At 44.7% G+C, this 17204-nt stretch overlaps 1 protein-coding gene across 1 annotated transcript in view; it reads right to left on the bottom strand.

Annotated features, from left to right (window-relative positions):
- TC2N (tandem C2 domains, nuclear) overlaps positions 1–7021 on the bottom strand; it is a 29888-nt gene extending 22867 nt beyond the window's left edge. Inside the window, exon 1 of the mRNA XM_071426601.1 lies at positions 6499–7021. The gene's annotated coding sequence lies outside the window, so the exon portion shown is untranslated. The remainder of the gene's footprint in view (positions 1–6498) is intronic.
- Between the last annotated feature and the right edge of the window lie 10183 nt (positions 7022–17204).

Here is a 17204-nt window from a genome sequence, read left to right as displayed (position 1 = left end):
ACATCTGCACACGCAGCCCAGGCACAGAGCACCAGAGCACATCACAAAGAAGAACTAACTGCTCCTGCCTACTTCCCCTAAGAAAAATAAAGCTGAGCAGGTGTGTGTGCTTGAGCTATTGTGCTACAGGAACAACTGCTTCTGCTTTTCAGGCACCCCTTGGAGAAGGGGAACAAACCCTGGCACGAGTACAGGATCCAAAGTTGTCCTTCTGACAGGGCCCCAAGGGACACCCTGCCTCTGGTTTAGCACTACAGCCTTGCACCTGCAGCCCTCAAATGTAGACCTAATCCAATCCTAGCCCAGTATGCAAAACATTAATAATATAATTTACAAGTGCCAAAAGAAAAATTTCCGTAAATCTGAACCAGTTTTTCTTGTGTGAGATTTATATTTTAATTAACAAGGACCCATTATAAATCTATCCCATGACAAAGCTTAAAACTTGGGATTTTAATATGCCAAAAATCCCCTCTGCTCTAGGCTGTAAAAGTTGATATAATGTTTCTTCCTAATGTTGCATTAGGCAAGCAACCAATTCCTCCAATTACTGATCTGACAACACTGTTCCTGTGAACAAAAGATAAATTCACTGACTTGGACAAGAATGTACAATATTGTATGTATTGGGGCAGTAAACAAAAGAATAAATCCATTATGTTGGACTGCAGGCCTTTCTGGATTCAGATGGAAAACGGCAAAGCAAGAGTTGAAGTCAGGACACCAGAAAAGAAAGCTGAAGAGACTAAAATATCTGTAAAAAAAGAACTTGGCTTTTGATGAGAACATGGAAAGAATTCAACATAAGATAAGTCCTTTGCTCTAAGCAGATTAGGAACAAATCACAACAATCACCAATTGTTACTTTAAAATCTAACTTAAAACTTAAGACTTTCTTTATGTATTCTGTGTCAGGTTTTAATCCAATTTTTTCTCTTTCTGCTGTTAATGCCAAGAAGCCATGAAAATAGAACTGTCAGCAGTCCTTCTATAGCTCTGATACCAAACAAAACTGGAAACATCTGGATTCATTTTTCAACAAGACAGCCAAGAAGAAGGTATTTTAGGCAAGAGCATCTGCCTGTGGAGTTCCCTAACATGGCTAAATGTGTCTAGTTTTGAAAAGATGGCCCTTGGAATCCAACTCAATGCAACACTGAAAAAGAGCATTAAATGGCATTCAGGATTCCTCAGCTGCTGCCATGACCACAGAGCCATACAGAAAACACATGGATACACATATACCATCCAGACAGCTAATGCAAACAGCTCTTCTGTATATTTGGGGAGAAAAAAAGAAGAAAAGAAAAGGAAGGAAACCCAAGCAGTTTTGCATGGAAAATTAGTTTCATTGCCATTAAAACAAGAATGAAGATGGACAATTTCTTTACATATACATGGGGCACACACATCACTGCTTTGTTTTAGATGGAGCAGTTTTTTAATAGTTATTTTGCACATAATTGTTATCCTGTTTCATGATGAAGACAAAAAACCTGCCAATTATGAAGTTTCCAGTAGGTGAGGATCCCCTGTTCAGCAGTTCTGCCCCAAACTGTCACTGCAGAACCAGTTACACAGTGGTGAGAGGAAGCAAACATGTCAGCTATAGAGATAAAAGCTGGAAGACCGTGTCTGAGATTAAGAAAGGAAAGGTGACTCAAGTACATTTCATATATGAAAACAGGTTAAATGAATGACTCAAGAACAGGAAATGGGAACTGATCTTAAATAATTCAAATCCAAACCAGACTGGGAGCATGGCTCTGCAGGGCATGTGTACTGAGCTCAGGAAGCTGCCTAAACACACACTGAAATAAAAGTCCAGAAGGATACTGTCCTTATAAAGTACAACTATTTATTACTTTTTGCATGAAATCCACCCAGACCAGGAACCCAGAACCACTATAACAGCCCCAGCAGTGCCTCTCAGAGAGCTGTATTGGCTGGAGCTGCTGGCAGCTGCCCAGCCAGATGAGTGGTAACCAGGCATTGTGTAACAGAGGCATTTTTCAAGGACTTTGCACAGACATGGGGAGAAACAGCAGAAATCAAAACTGTCTCAATTTAATGGCAGTATCTAAGATCCCAATCATTATTGGCCAAATGCTGCTACAAGTCTGGGACATGGTGGTGGGGCTCTGCTCCCTTCTGAGGAGACAGAGGTCCTGAGAGCAGAAGCTGGCAGCATGAAGCTGCCGTTCCCTCTTTTCCCTTAGGACAGAACTGTTTAACAACACAGTGAACAATTGCTACACCATAAATGTATGGGTTTTAAAAAAATTCTATTGAGTTTAAATCAACACTCTTCCTAAGAGATTTTGGACCCATGATTTCACACCCTGGTCAAACTACATCTGGAAGTACATATACCACTGAACAGAATGAAAGCCAGAGTAATTTAGGCAGAAGTTCTGTGTTTTATTAAGGCTTCATGGAAGAAATTTTTTTGCAACTCTGGTCACTGCTGAGAAGATGGAGAACTGAATGGGAAAGTCAGAGAAAGCTCCCAATCTAGAGGCCAACAACTCCCTTCTGCAAAAGTAAATCATGGAGAAAGAAAACCCAACAAAACCAACAAAGAATTAAAATTTTTAGAATTTCTCCCTACCACAAAATTAAACTGGTCTTGAGAATGTTTTGTTGTCACTTAAGAGTGCTAAACAACAGAATTTATCTCAGAAACAGGATGCAACTTGCTTTTGTATCAATTCACCACTAACCACAAAGGCACTGCTCAAGTGATTTTTAAACCTCATCCTGACTAACCCTCCTCTCTGCATGGCAGGTGCTTTCCTTATGGGAAGATGTACAAACACAGTGCACTCACTGCAGGCCTGACCTTTATAAAGAGAATTCTGCCACAGCCTCACATTGCTCTGCTCTCTCCAGCCCCTGTCAAGTCCTGGTCAAGGGCTGGGCCATCTCTGGCCCCATGAACCACCTGACCCAGCTTCAACAAGCAGGGTGGGCAAAGCCACCTCCAGCCCCCTCTGCCCACAGAGAACTCTGGGGGAGAGAGGGGCTGCAATCCTTCAGGGAGAAGCGACCCCCAGCTCTGATGATGAGGCTGTGCACCAAAGGCAGGCAGCCTGAGGCTCTCCATGCTTCAGCCAGAGCTGAGGCACTGCACTGCATCCATGCAGGGGCTCTGGGGCCCAGAGCCAGGCACCCCTGCCCAGGCTGCAGCACCCTGCTCACAGCCAGGCTCCTGCCTCCAAAGCAGAGATGCCAAATTAGTGGAGCGCCATGGAGGTTTCAAAGTCATTGGGAAATGGCCCTTCTAGACTGCTTTTTTCAAAGCTGGTTTAATTGCCAAAGGAGTATCTTCAGAACTCACTCTTCAGGCCATTGCAGTGACCACAAGGACCCCCCAAACATCAACACCCTTCATTTGGGACCTAATTATCTGTTCTCTCCAGTTTAAGTCTGGCTATTAGATCACTGAAAAACAAAGATTCAAAACAAAATCACCAGGGTACAATTTACAGGAAAGATAAGCACCAGATTGACGACATAATTTATTTTTGGCACTGAATTAGTGCAAACGTCAGCTGCAATGACAGGCAAACAAATACTCATACTACGCTTAAGACAAGTATCCTCACCAATTCTGCATGGTTTGATGTATTAAGATCATTAAAAAATATAATGGAACACAAAGAAGCTCAAGCAAACCCAGGTTCTGATCCTCTTCCCACATGAGGCTTCTCAGTTTAGATGTGAAGATCCATGCTGGCTGCAAAAGGCTTCCAGGCTAACTTCTCTCTGCAGAAGGAATCCTCCTGATGGAGCCTGAGCACCATTACTAACTAGAACAACAACATGGCTTAAACAGAGACTGTTCTACTTCCAGTCAGAGCTTGCTCTGCCTTTCACTTTAAACAGATGAGATCTTAAGTTCTCTGCTGACAGAGATTGGGTGTTGTCCTACTTAGATTAGAGAGAATATTTACCAGATTTAAGGTATCTGGGGAGATAGCAACTCAGGGTAAACAAAGCCGTTCTTCTATAAAATTAAACAAGAGTCCAAAGAGAGGAGAAATACATCAGGATATGCATCACATAAAATTCACTAAATGAAGTAAATAGCACCTTAATCAAGCAAAAAAGTTCAATAAGTGTTTCACCAAAGTCAAAGTGTACTGCTGGTATAAGCCACAGCAGATAGGAGAGACGTGACAGGCCTAAGCCAGCCCAAGTCTGGTTTCCTAGCTGAGGCTGCCCTGGCAAGGCAGGTCCTCTGGCTCTGCCACCACACATGGGGGCTGCATCTGCCTGTCCCAAACTTGCTGAAAGGGCTGGCTGCTACTGGGGGAGCTGTGCAGCTCTGCCTTGCCAACAGCCACTCCTGCAGGATCCAGCAAACACGCAGCTGCACAGTGAGCTGGCCCAGCTCACTGATTAGATGCAAAATCAAATGACCAAAATAAACAACCTTTTTATTTTCTTTTAAAAAAATAAGTAGTTTTTTAACTCTCCCTGTGAGAGTTAAATCAGCCATTTAAATGGCTGACTGCACAAGGTGGGGTCAGAATGCAGTGGGGAAAATGGGGGGCCAGAGCAGGACTGCCCATTTCACAGCCAAGCCACAGCCCTGGGGAGAGTGCATTTAGAGTAACTTACAACTGAAACTGAACCACCCACCAGCAGGATGAGTGAAAAGCCAACCAGCAGATACTAAACAAGTGACAGAACAAACAAGGAAAACAACTAAGCCAGAGGTTTAGGACAAAGAAAAAGAGACCAGTGCCTAAACTTTTTTTCCAACATTATAAATTAATAGCCTACACACACATGACTGAACAATCCTGCCCACATTCATTCTTTCCACAGCATAAGAAGAAAGAGGAATTAATCACCTGGGGATCCATCATCTAGATTAAATGCAGGGGAGGGCAGTGGAATTCATGTGACATCTGTGAAGTCCAACATACCCTCTGGGTGCAACGTTTTTAGTAGGTGTCATTTTTATAAGTATTGGCAAGAATCAAGGGACACTTCAGTATGTATTCTCTTGAAATTAAGTATTGCTTAACCTCATATATTCTGCAAATATATATTTTAATATTTAGCATACAGTTGGAAAAAGGATGAAAAATTAAACTTCCCCACTCCTGGATTTATGCCCTAGCCACCGAGTTGTAAGATCACAGCTCACCTAATGAGTATTTGTGTACTGAAAGCAAGGTGAAACAGTTTAATAAGTAAGAAGCCAGAGACCACCAGCCCAGAACAGCACAAAGGTCTATGGGTCTAGCACTCTCTAGAGAAATGAAGGATGCAAAATCAGAACTTGTTTCTTCACATGTGTCTAACAGCTATAGAAACAACCTAGAAAGAACAGGAAGGGAGGGAAAAAGGCATGGCAATGTATTCCCTTACACGGTTTTTAAGTAGTCCTGATTCCCTGATTCCTGACTCTCCAAGAAGAACCTATCAAGGTGCACCTCACTTCTGAATGCCTGGACAGCTTGGACACCCAGCTAATCACCACTGTAAAAACTAAAGGCACATAAAGCAGCAAAACTCAATGCATTCAGCAAATATCACTGGGAAAAACCTGAGCCTGCACAGGTCAGAGACTGAGGGCTGGGACTGCAAGGGTCCAGCCCCAAGGTGTAGGTGCTCACAGGATCTTTTAGATGGGAAGGCACTGGACAGCTGTGGCCCCGTGGACATCCTGAGTTATTTTCCTGCACAATTACAGCAGGCGGACTGGAAGTGTGCATTGTAGGAACAGTCACAATAACAACCTTCTCATTCTTATCTAGAGAAATCAAATCCACATCAAAGGAGAGTTACAAGACCAGCTTAATTAATGATGGTATTTATTTCTAATTGCTGTTTAACAACCAGGGTGATCCAAAACACCCAGGATCCAGCTTCATGGTATGGATTAAACAACTGTGAACAGGACAACTTGAACCAGCTTACAATTATACCTGCTGCTTTAGCAGTGCTAGTGGATACAGCAGGACATAACTTCAGTAAATATGTGTTTTCTGATGCTAATTTCATCCCACGCAGAGGGGAAACTGTCTAGCTATATTCACAACTTCCTTTGGAGTTTTGGCTAAACCACATCTCTAATTACTTGAAGCCTAGATGAAGATGATCTAATCAGCTATCGCTGGCCTGTGACATCACTTAGCTGCTAATTCACACAGAAGATTTGAATTTTAGAAGGCCATTTTCATACAGCAATAGCGCGTCGAAACTGCTCTAAGTACAACTGAAGTACAACTGTTCTAAGTACAACTGAACCTCGCACCTAATTTGAATGAAGAGTCAATTCCCCGGTACTTCAAAATAGTTACTACTTCATTACCCAGTTAGTACTGAATGAATACTTAGCACTTCATTCCCCAGTACTTCAAAATAGCTACTACCTGCCTGCATCTCCCAAAGTCGACAGGAATCGCAGACACTCGGCATGGCTCGGCTCCCCGCTGCCCTGCCCGCGACCCCCGGGGGTATCCTGCCCTGGCCCGGTACCTGCTGGGATGGCGCTGCCGACCCCTCTGCCCACCGGAGCTGCCGCGAGACAGGAACGAAGCCGAAGCCGGTGCCGAAGCCGCCGCTCTCCCCGCGCTGGAGCCGCCGCTCGGTGCGCGCCGCCCGGCCCCCGCCTGCCCTCCCGGGCCGGGCCCTGCCGCTCTCCCCCGCCTGCCCTCCTCAGCCGGGCACGGCCGCTCTCCCGTCCTGCCCTCCTCAGCCGGGCACGGCCGCTCTCCCGTCCTGCCCTCCTCAGCCGGGCACGGCCGCTCTCCCGTCCTGCCCTCCTCAGCCGGGCACGGCCGCTCTCCCGCCTGCCCTCCTCAGCGGGCACGGCCGCTCTCCCGTCCTGCCCTCCTCAGCCGGGCACGGCCGCTCTCCCGCCTGCCCTCCTCAGCCGGGCACGGCCGCTCTCCCGCCTGCCCTCCTCAGCCGGGCACGGCCGCTCTCCCGCCTGCCCTCCTCAGGGGGCACGGCCGCTCTCCCGCCTGCCCTCCTCAGCCGGGCACGGCCGCTCTCCCGTCCTGCCCTCTTCAGCCGGCCCTGCCGCGGCCCGCCCGGCCAGGTGCGCTCGGCAGCGCTTACTCACCGATCGCTATCGCCCAGGGGGAGTTTCCCCGGCGGCTCGGGACTCTCCCGCCTCACCTGAGCTACTGGCCGGGGCAAACCTCCAAATGGCTGCCAGGGACTCTTCTTTGGCTCTTGCTGGACCGTGACACCTGCAAAGTCGGTCCAGAGCCGCCCCTCGCTTTGCTAGAAGTACAGCCAGGGTTCTGTTTTAGAGAGAAAAAGCGATTTTTTCATGTTTTACAATGTTAGAAAACGGCATGTCCAGTCGGAATATGGATCCGTGCTAGGCTTCACATGGACACGTGAGGAAGCCCCTGCCACTAGAGTGCACAGTTCGTAGGGTAACTTAGGGATCACACACAGCTGATTGGTTTAGAATTTTCAGCAGGAAGTGCTGGTTTGGAAATTTCTTTGCAGGAAGGAAAAGTTCTGTAAGTGTCAAGGTGGTTTCTCCTTGATTCTAGTTTTGGTAACTGGAACAAGAGGTCAATATGAAGAAAAGGTGGGGCTGGATTATTAGGGGAAAGTGTGTATTTCCCCAAAGAAATGTTTACATTCTGAGAGCATTTAAATTTCCAGTCATTGAAGTTTTGCACAGTTGTCCTAATAGGTCTTGATTTGCAGTCTTTAGTGGCTTCCCCATTCACCAAGACTATTTTTTCCTGTTACAATATTTTTCATTTTAAATGTAATGACACCACAGAACTGCTGCTAATTAAGAATTTCATGCCTGTCATCATGCAATGTAACACAGCTACTTAAACTCCAGAGCCACTGTAAGGGGAGAGAGACCCTCTGCCAAAAGCACAGACTTATAAATTTTGAGCTGACAAAGCATCTCTTTTCATCTCTGCTCAGAGCCAGTTGCAAGTACTGGTATCACATAGCAGAGAGGCTCTGTCTCCTGTTAATGGAACTCATGAGGTTATGCATGGTCACTGTTTTAAAGAAATACCGGTAACCTGGTGTGCTTCCAGAATTATCTGAGTCCTCCTGAGGTGCACATCAATCACTCATTTCAAGGCATCTCACTGGATTAATTTACACGACCAAACAGCTTTATTTTCACTGTTCACAGAAGTGTGTTGTTAAACTGCTGATAAGGCCCCTGTATGCAGCTTGCTGCTATCAGGTTACCTCGGCATTGTCATGCTCCAGGGTTTTTGGGGCTCTCAATGACTTCCAGTCCTGCCTGAACGGCTCTCCAGCTGCTGGGATTGCAGGGCAGCAGCAGCTGTCCATTGGGACTGCAGGTTGCCTCTCTGATGAAGGAAAAGACATTAAAACCAGTACTTTTGTCAAGGCAGTTAGAGGAAAAAAACCAGTTTGCAATATGACCTTCCTTCTTCATCCAGGCAAGACTGTGCCCTGTAATTTGAGAGGGCCTATTGACACATCTCCGTGGCTCTTCTGAAGGTTTGGGACACCTTTCAGTCTTTTCAGCTGCTTGAAAATTGGGAAGTTTGTTTCAATAAGCACAGCATTCAGCTGTGCATGGTAAGGGATGTGGACAACCTGATCTTGTGTGCATGGGGAGAGCATTACTGTCCTGTGATGTTTTTAGCTGGGATGGGAGAGAAACCTCTCTCCTTCCTTGAAAGATTTTTGTTGCAAACAAACCTAGTCTGAAGATCAGCAGTGAAACCAATTTACCTCTTTTCTTGTCAGCTGCAAACATGATCCTGCTTCCCTGCCAGTGCCCAGAGTGCTCCATGCTCTGCTGTATCTTTCTGTAACTAAACCTTGCCTCACAAAGCTGGTGATGTTCCCCTGCCTCGCTGGCTGCTGCTGTTGGCTCCCCTCTCCTCTGCTGACCATTCCAGGCTGGCATTGCAGCCACTCATCCTCACTCATTCCTGGTTCTCTGCAGCTGCTCCTGCTCCTTATCTGCCTCTGCTCCAGGCACCCCCGGTACTCAGAGCAAGCTAATAAACTGGGCGGCTTTTGGCTGGCTCTGCCAAACCACAGCACTCTCAGCTCCAGAAATGCAGGGCTCAAATACTTGAGCAGACCCATGCAGGGCCAATATGAAGAGAATTTATTAGTCTGGGCTATGCTTCACCTCTCATATTCCCCAGCGAGGCCTTGTCTCATCTGTTTTGAACCTCTGCAGCGCAGACTTTCTCACTTGCTGCTGAGCCTGTTTATGCTATTGGATTACAATTTCCCAGTGTTTTTCTTGTTGAAAGAGAAGTAGCCACAAGACTATAGAAGGTAGCTACAAGCAGGAGTCTATATTACCATCTCTGGGCCTCAAACCTTTAGGAACTGGACCTGAAATAATAAAAACCCCATGTACAAATACTGACACAAATCTTGAGTAATTATTTACATCTGCAAACACTTTCACACAGATTAAGACCCTTTTTCTTCACTCTGCAAATGCTCCAGTGAACAAAGTTTTCAGCAGGAATGCTGATGGAGGCTGCAACTTTGAATAAATTCGGACTGAATTCTCCCACGTGATCCTTTGCATCAGAAACCCGATCCCACCACCTGTGCACACTTACTGACATGCCAACTTCCATGTTAGAAATCAAGGAGTTCAGAGGTTGAATCTATGTTCACACAGAGCACACTGAAATCCTTTAAACACAAAAGTGGAAGACATAATTGCTTAGAAGTTCTTGCCTAGTTTATGAAGAATTACATGAAATTAAGCAGCTGATGATTCCAAATAGCTTTCCCAGCTCTCTCCCAGCTGAGAATCCTTCAGAGCAAGCAAGCATTTAACACCACTACTTATGAAATATTTTAGTTGCAGAAACTAACATCAAGTGATGTACTTATGATCAGAGTTAATTCCAGGGTACATTGCAGCAGCCAAGTGATGAGCTCAGCCATCAGGACCTAAAAGCAGGGTGTTATCAGGACAAGTCCAGCACACAGCCTACACCATCTCATAGCCAAATTCCCTGTATAACCACTAAATTAGGTATTCTGAGGCAGAGACCTTTTGAGAGGGAAAAAGGATTTCGCAACTTAGATTTCAGTGGAATAGCAGAGTGGTTTTCAGCTGAAGTCTCAAAGAAGTTAATACACCTTCCTTACAAACAACTTCTGCAGCCAGAGGATTTTACTACCATTAAAGTTTTTGCAGCAGTAATCTTTGTCCCCTGAGGGTTTTTTGGGAGCAACATGAAACTGTTTCCTCATCCTCCTTGTCCTGCTCTCAGCTGGAGCCTGGTTTCTTTCCATTCCCATCATAACCTTTGGGTTTTGCTGACACCTTCCCTCCTCTGCCACAGATGCTGGGTGTGGTCCACACACTTCATTAGAGAAAGCCGCTATAATTCAGTCCGTGACTATTATTTTTTATTTTCTCCTTTTATCAAATGCATGTTTAACATCACACTTCCTTACCTGTTGTAATTCTGTCAACCATCTGAGACTGCAGCCCGCTGCCTTCTCCCACAGAGCTGCAGAAGGACAGCTTTACTGCACAATGTCCAGTACCATTTGAAAATGTTGCTACAATGCCTAGACAAGCAATTACATGGAGATACTCTGCTGTTCAAATTAGACACTCTCCTTATCTCGTTGAGATTTTATGTACTGTGAATTTGAAAATAGATTTTCTGGCTTGTTATGTTTTGCCTTATGCTGTAAGGCAGATTTTCTTTGCACACACACATCATTAACACATTCTGATAATAAATCCAAGGAGGGCTCATCCTTTGTGCACCAGAACACTTTGGTCCTGTCTCTCCACAGCCAGTCCCACATCTGTGTGAGCTGCAGCAGTTGTTCTGTGCTCCACAGTGGCCTTCAACATTGTCAGTGCTGCCAGCCCCAAACTGTCCAAAGGTGAGGAAAGGTTCCAGGGTGGATAATCACCGAGGCACAAGGGTGCTGCTCTGGCCAGGCCATCAGCTTCAGCCCAGAGTGATGAACAGGAACTGTGGGTGCAGGAGCAAATGGTTCTGTTTCCTCCTCAGGAGACATTTGTTGCTGCTGCCAGTGTCCAGGGATCCAAGATGATGAATCCAATAAACTCAGGAGGCATTATAAACCTTTGTGTGTAGTTGAGAAAAGGATGTAACAGAGCCAAGGCATGCTCCTTGCATTGTTTTCTAATATTATCCTTTTCTTGTCTGACTTCATTAAGAGCCAGATGCTCTTAATCTGGCACAGGTTTGGGAGGACATTGTCACATCTACTGAAAAAAGATAAGACTCAACGTTATCAACATATTGACACCTTCAGATATTTTTTATAGGTCTTATACCTGGAAGATTGTGGGTAGGTGGTTGTAGCCCAGCTTTAAAATGAGCTTGCTACATCAAAAATCAGTGGGCATATTAAATGTATCATTTAGATCCAAACAATTCCAGTGGTTTCCTCTTTGATTTGATGCTGTAAGACAATATACAGTCTGCAGTTTAAAAATTAAAATTTTCAGGGTTCAGGATAAAAAAAAGTTAGAACTTATATCTGCTGCTGATTTCAGGAAAGATATGAAGAATGAATTATCTTAAAAGTTACTGTCTACCTTTCAGTGCAATAGTTGGACTTGGTTCAATAACGGGGTTTCAGGCTGTTCCCAAACCTTCATTGTTAGGGGAAAAAAACCCCTACAACAAAACAGGAAAGACCTGTTTCAGGAAGGGCTGTTGTATCACTGAAAAAGGGCCCATGGAACACCTGACTCTGAAATATGCTTATTTATTAAATAATTTCCATGGCGTCACATTAACAAACATAAAAGGTCACGAACTCCTGTATTTGAAGAAAATGTGTTTGACATCTGGGATCTGGCAGAAGTTCCTCCTGTGGGATGGATTGTTTGCACAGAGCTTTATTGAAGAATAATATTAAGAATGAATTACGAAATATTAGTGTAACCTAGTAAGAAATTATTGTATTTTACAAGCCAGAGACATAAGAGATCTTACAGAACTATTTCAGTTACATCTGATATAAAAGCACATCAAGGAATGCTAGATGTGACCAGTTAACAGTGAAAATCTTTCCCTGCCTGGGGAGTGCTCCCTGGGCTGTTGGTGAATCCCAGGAATATGCTCTCTCACTAGGCTGGGGTCATGCTACCTCATGGGGCACTTCTGGGATGTCTTCCCAATCACTGTTACAGTCCCCTTTGCTTGTGTCACTGCCCAAAAATGCCTCTTTCAATGTGGAAGAGGGGATAGGAGGCAGCTTGGCCTGTCCCAGCCTGCTCAGGGCCTGGGTCTCTGCCTGTCCAAGCAAAGGGCAAACACCTGCTGGGCCCTTTCCTCCCATCTCTCTTTTTGGGACCTCGGGGCCAGGTGCTGCTGCCCTGCCCTGTATTTTCACACCACCATCTCTCTAGAGCCTGCTGAGAGCCTCAGGACTGGCCTGTCTCCCAAAAGCAGACACAGGGCTGCCCAAGGATGAGCAGATGTTCCTGTCCCCAGGAAGAAGAGGCCAGCCAGGTGTCACTCATGCACAGAGCAAGGACAGCACACAAAAGATCCTTTCTGAAAGGGACTGAGTCAAGAAAAAGGCCAAAAAGCACAAAAATAATTTACTGTTTCCAGTTGTAAAAAACTTTTTTGGTCTCCTATTTTCAGGTGAAAGTAAACCTCATTTCATGTGATGACAAAAAGCCATTACAGAAATCACTGCAGTTTAAAGCCTCCTGGCCCCATTGAAGTGAGGGAGCTTAGAAGAAGACCCATGGAGGCCAGTGACTGGTTGCTCACAGAAGCTGGAATGCTGTTCTTCCATCAAAAATCACTTGGTTCAAAAGGAGAACACACATTGACCTCCAAACTGGAGCTTTGGCACATCCCCCTGGGAAAGGCAAGGTACTTAAAACCATTCAAGAAATGACATAACTAGAAACAGAACTTACCAGCCCACTCTACCCTAATTTTAACACTTTAACCCAGCTGCAGGTTGTTCTGCTCCTTTCCCAGGCAAACACACCAGAATGCAGCACTCTTAAGGTGCAGGAAATAAGGGAAAGCCAACCTGCTGCCCACATTCCCAGCCTTCCCTGTGCTGCAGCACTGGCTCCTCAGCCTTGCAGCCAGAATCACTGGGAGGTAAATGTGCCACAGCCCTTGCTGATATCACTGGGGGCTGTAGGGTAGGAGGAAGGATGAGCTCTCACTGCAACGGTGAGGATTTGCATGTTTAATCTCTGTTTGGTTACATACAAAAATATTCAGAGAGGAGAGAACACACAGCCCTTGAGACACTGCTCTGCCAAACAGGCTGAAATGGGTTACACCTTGGTACCACTCAATGATACATCTGAGTGGATGGGTGCAGGTGTCACTAACCAGTGCTTTACCAGGAAGTTAGGAAACTTAACAGCTGAAAACTGCAGGTTATTTATTCTTGGTGGTATTTTCTTCAGAGACTATTTTCAAGAATCCTGAGTCAGCACTGTAGGTACAAATATCTGTTTGTGGGACACAGTATCTTTGCTGTGCTATTTACCTGTACTTCCCAAGCCCAAAAGTTTGTATATGTATGACTAAGGCTGGCCTTCCATAGTGACCAAATACCCACTTGCTTCAAGTATTTTGTTGTCACTATTGCTTTAACTCTTAGCTCTATAAAAACTAGATTGTACATTAGCAAGGAATTTAAGGGTGAAGGGTTAATTATTTCACTGCAGCTCAAGGATTTAACTTCACATTAAAACCATGTGCATTTGTATGCAAGTGACAGAATGAAAAGCATGGTAGGAGATGGAAGGTACAGTCATACAAGCAAGCAAGGATTTATTAAACTAGTTCTTCTAGATCTTAGAAAATCTGACCAAACATTTCTCAGCCAAAACTTGACTGGAACTGGCTGTTCCTTTATTTAAACTGACACGGTGATCCCATGAGTGACAAGGATTTTCATTAGCAGGCAGATGGAGGATGTGTTTCAGTACTGGATTTTAGGAGGCCTTGATGATGATTTTGGGATGGTATGGTGACTGAACTGTGCCAGAGCCCAAGAAAGGAGGAATAAAACAGGCTAGAAAGAGTAAAAATGGGAGTGCAGAAGTGCTGTTAAAGATCAGCAGCCAGCTGCCATTCAGAACAGTCCTTACAAACTGGCACAGACTATAAACATCATTGTGAAAGAGCTGAGATCACACTTGCTGTCCTAATGAGTACATGGCGTGAGAAAGTGTTCACCTGTGTGAGACAGGGAGCTGCTCTCTGACTTCCTGGAAAAAACCACGTAGGCTCATTTTTTCCATTTGATTTGGTTATGTGCAGGCTGACACCAAGGACAGGTTAACAACATTCAGCAGCACTTGCAGGCTTGAGGAGGAACTGGTGCCACCAAAAACAGAGAGGGAGGAGATAGCAGGAGTTCTGGTACACAGAATACAGCCCATGGGATTTCTCAAGGAAATACAATTCAGAGTTTACCCTTAAGGAAGTGCAGCAGGAGGTTAAAGCCCTGCAGGGTGTCAGTTTTACAGCCCAGCAAAACCCCATCTCTCCAGCAGTGCAGTGTCCTTTACCAGCTGGCTGGATAGCACTGACAAAAGATTAAGTACAACCTATTTCAGGTTTGTCCACATTCATGAGTCAGCTTTAGAGAGACAGTTTCCTTATCCACAGAGCTCTGTCCCCTTAGCTGGGAGGACACTGTCAGAACAAATTGGTCTTGCATAGTGAAAAGAGCCACAAAGGGGAGGGGATCACACTATTCAGTCCCCTGTGCAACCCCATGTCAGACAGACATAGCAGCATGTGTAATGACAACCTAAAAAGCAAATCCTAAACAACTAGAGAAAGAAGGATAAAGTTACTCAGGTGTGGAAAACCTGTATTGGGCTGCTTCAGCTGTATGTCAACAGCAAAGTCAGAGCAGCTATGCTTTGTGAAGTGTCCATTCTCTACCAAATTCAGTGGCAAACCAGCCCCTTGTTACATTCACTCATCAGGCCACATAAACCAGAGTGGACTGTAGAACCCTAAGCCTTTGATCAAGGGTCACACCTACTTTCTCATTTTCTTTGAGTAGTTCTAGAGAGTTGTTTTCTTCTCTTGAAGAGAAATTTTGTAGTTCAGCATTCCTGCACTGGGCCTCTCCTCTTTCAGTTCGCATGTGTGCTCATTTCAGTGCAATTTCTCTTGAGCATGTGATTCAGAATTGATGTGTTTGCAGTGTAGTGAAGGGAAATGACGCGTTCTCGTGATGCTGGAAATGAGCGGCGGTGCTTCCTTTGAGGGCAGATCAGCTTTCAGAGAGCCTTGTAAATCATCACAAGCCCAGTCAATGACCTACCTCACTTTGCAATGAGTTATTTGAGTGATGAGAATGTGAGAGAGCAACTGTGTGACCTAAGTTCCTTGACTTTCCACAAAGCAAACCAGAGCCAGTTTTGGCTGTCCTTGCAAATTGCTGAAATAAGAACATTCCACCTGCAAAACACAAACCCAAGCAACAAACTCAAGCCTCATTAGGCATGGATCATTGAGTATCATGTGGGTGGAAAAGCCTTTGTTGTACTGAAGTCATAAGAGACATAGTGCAGGCAGGAGTGAGAACTAGCCACTGGTTAATGATTTATACATGAGGAAACCGGTTCAGTCTAAATTATCTTATATTAATGTTGTCATCTTATTGCAAAGTTCCCATACCTTCTCATTGATTTCTCACGGGCAGCTCCTTACAGCACCAACTCCTTCTTCTGCACAGCACAGCCAACAAACTCCAACCCCCTCCTCGACCCACTCTTTTGTAGCACTCTTCTTATTGGACACAGCTGTGGCCTACTAAAGGCAGGCCTGTTCCTAATCTTTGGGGATTAGTGCAGCTGCAACTCCTCAGGTGTGAGACTACCTTCTGCACTACCTTTATTTTCTTACATACTATCCCCCCAGCATATTAACACTACTTGTTATGGAGACGAGTTTATTCTGCCAGTTGGAAGCCAAATTTTGGCCACAGCTTCACGGTCACTGTACAAACCCTTCAATGGCTCCAAAGAGCCAGGACAACTGGGAGAGGGGTATGGCACCATGTCAGGCTGGAAGGAGAGCTCATCTCCTGGGATTCTTTGGGAATACTTCCAAGGCATGCAGCCTGCACACCCTCCTGTATACCCTCCAAATGTGGTGGATAAAGCATGGCTGGTGCTTGAGGGGGAACTGGGCAAGGGAACCATCCCCACCCACAGAACCAGTGACCTTCTACATCCTTCAGTGAAATTGCAGGGGGAAGAAATGCCTCAGATACGTCAAACTCCTGGTACAGATAAAGTAGTATTACACAAAATGTTAATTTGAGCCTTATCACACATAAACCCACGAGGAAATGAAGGTAAAATACAGAATACACACAGGTACCTCCAGTTATGGACAACTGTACAACACAAAAACTGTGGAAGAAAATTAGCCTCTGGAAAATTAATTGTATCTTGCTTTAAAGTTTTCTCTACTATTGCCCATTTGTTACTAGTGTTTATGACCAGTAGGTGCACCAGTATCACTGAACTTCATTCACCTTGCTTTCCAAACAGGCAATGTAATTCTGTCATGCATACTTGCAGAGATCTTGTATGAACACTACTAAACTAGTTAATGATCAAAATAAACTAGAATTCAATTATAATTTTTGTTAACAACTTTTTTTTTTTTAAAAAAAAAAAACCCTTTAAAATAGTCCCTATTGGTGTATTCAATGCAAATTGTTCATGAGCTGTCGAACAATACAAGCTTTAAAAGCTCTTTTTCTGCTAGAAATGAAGTAACAGTTATAGGCTAAAGGGACAGGATGAGGGGCATTGAAACTATCCTTTTAAAATTACAGTACAAAATTATTCTTAAAAAAAAAGAAAGAAAAGAAGACTTCAAAATTCAACATGCTTATTAATCCAGACAGGCTGCAAGTAGAGTTAGGGAAAAGACTGTTTCAGCAGCAACACTAAGGAGCATCCTTTGAGCTGGGCAGTGAGTCCTCCTCCTTCCATCTCTACTGGCTGCAGGATAAACTCTTGGAATAAGGTGATAGTAAATGTGCTACACCTAAAATTGTACTTAGAGGTTTCTGGTATCCATTGCATCTCATGAGGTGACAGATTGGCCAGGGCATCATTTTTTTTGCCAACCAATTCTGCATTCAAACACATGAATGCTGCCATCCTCCACCATGCCCTGCCCCCCCTTTTAATTGAAGTGACTGCTTGTACT

Source organism: Agelaius tricolor, unplaced genomic scaffold (genome assembly GCF_023055355.1).
Source record: "Agelaius tricolor isolate 1412-34295 unplaced genomic scaffold, bAgeTri1.0.p SCAF_5, whole genome shotgun sequence".
Taxonomy (NCBI): domain Eukaryota; kingdom Metazoa; phylum Chordata; class Aves; order Passeriformes; family Icteridae; genus Agelaius; species Agelaius tricolor.
Note: the sequence above shows the minus strand (reverse complement) of the source record. Positions and strands in the feature narration are given on the sequence as shown.